This window comes from Octodon degus, unplaced genomic scaffold, assembly GCF_000260255.1.
Source record: "Octodon degus isolate 3935 unplaced genomic scaffold, OctDeg1.0 scaffold00048, whole genome shotgun sequence".
NCBI classification, from domain to species: domain Eukaryota; kingdom Metazoa; phylum Chordata; class Mammalia; order Rodentia; family Octodontidae; genus Octodon; species Octodon degus.
Window position 1 is genome coordinate 10,454,447 of NW_004524624.1, and position 2,005 is coordinate 10,456,451.

General features: G+C 50.4%; 1 pseudogene; it reads right to left on the reverse strand.

Moving 5' to 3' along the window:
- Positions 1–388: 388 nt before the first annotated feature.
- Positions 389–2,005, reverse strand: part of LOC101575169 — a 2,892-nt pseudogene continuing 1,275 nt past the window's right edge.

A 2,005-nucleotide genomic window follows, 5' to 3' on the forward strand; every position in this document is an offset into this window, starting at 1 on the left:
ATATTATAGACTGCTAGACAGTGTTGGATTGTTTAGTTGAATTCAAACACCTATAGTATTTAGATGCCAATAGAATATCCACCTCTGACAGGACAAAAAAAAGGGGGGGTTACAAAGGAAAGATCATTTTGTATTTATATATACAAAATAGTTAGGATAGATATATAGCTACTTTTGTTTAATTCAATGAGAAGAAAGAGGCGTACTAATAGTGTTTGGACAGGATATCCTGTCTGCTTCTTGTACTATGGATAACCACTAAGAAGATAACAATGTACAATGTATTATTTATCAAAACTGTCCTATTAATCAGCTTTGAAGCTCTCATTCATATTTGTTTCTCAATAAAATTAAAATAAAATAAAAAATTAAAAAATCATGAAATGTCACAGTGATTCATTTCTGGGGTGCGATGGAAGAAGATGCAGTGCGTGCGTGCGTTCTTTTGGGGCGCAGCCGGCTGAGGGGCCCACGGCGGGCTCCCTGCGGCAGCTGCAGGAGCACCAACTGCCCCGCCGGCAGGTAGGTGATGTTGCGTGGGCGAGACAGCTGGTACGCGATGTCCTTGGCGGCTTCCAGCTTCCGCAGCTCGCTCAGGCCATCGCCCGAGCTGCGATCAGCTCGGCGGCCTTGGAGTCGCCCTCTGTGGAGATGACGACCGCCTTCTTCTGCTGCTCGGCCTTTTCCACCACGAATCTGGCCCGCTCCCCTTCCTGCTGAGCCACTTGTTTAGCTTCCACAGCTTCTGCGAACTCCTTCCCGAAGGTCAGATGCGTCAAGGACACGTCATCCAGGATGAGGCCGAAGGGGTCACTCGCTCCATGAGGTCCTTGCTCACGTGCCTGGAGACCAGCTCTCTCTGGGTGATCAGCTCACCGGCGTCGAAGCGAGCTACGGTGGACTTGAGGATCTCGGTGGTGATAGATGGCAATAGATGGCAGCACGGATCGTCGTAATCCTCACCGATGCTGGTGAAGATGCGGGCAGCTGGCTGGCGACGGGCCGGAACAGGATGCGCAGGGCGATGTTGACATCCTGCAAACCTTTGCTGCCAGTGATGACCGGCACGTTACCGGGTCCAGAGAGGCAGCGAAACTGATGGGTCGCTGTACCCACGGGATGAGAAAGTGAGTGCCTTTGCCCACCACGATGTCCCGCATGCCACGGAATCGGTCGAAGATGACTGCTCTGTGCCCCGCGTCCACACTGTATAAGGCAGAGTTCACCACGCCTCTTCCACGGCCAAGGCCGGGCCAAACTTGCAAATGGATTCACACACTTTAGTGCAGCCATGTTTCCTTCTGCAGGCCCCACTCACGCCGCTCTCACCTGCTTCCACTCCGACCTAGACAACTGGATTATGGGGGCATCATAGCTGATCTGCTGGTAGGAGATGGTGTCCGCTCAGATGGCTGTCAGGAAGGGAGCAGTTCTTCTTTGCCATGTTATTTCTTCTTGTAAGATTTTCAACCACGAGCTGAAACATGAGCCAAAATAAGCCTCTTCTCCTTTAATTTGTGGGTGTCGGAAAAAAATCATCACACATGTTAACTTTTCTTTCTTCAACTTGAAAATGTCCACATAAGGGCCAGCCAAGTACCTAAGCGGATTAAAGTGCCTGCAAGCAGTGCAGGGGCCAGGGGTTCGATCCCGGGCCTGCCAGTGCCGGCCCTGCCCCTGGGTCATGCTGAGATGGCAATTGAGACCGGGCGTGGTGGCGTGTGCCTGCAATCCCAGCTCTTGGGAGGCTGTAAACAGGATTCCCAAAAAAGAAAAAAACACAACATCCACATATATTATCAGTAAAAGGGTGCCTTGGTTTTCCTCATTTCCTTTAGGCCTAACCTCATTTTCTCAGCCACATATTGAATTGGATTTTTTTTGGGGGGGGGTACCGGGGATCAAACTCAGGACTTTGCACTTGCCAGGCAGGTGCTTATGCCACTAAGCTATCACCCTGTTGAATTACATGTTTAGTTTGCCCCTTTCTACAAGCCCAGTCCAT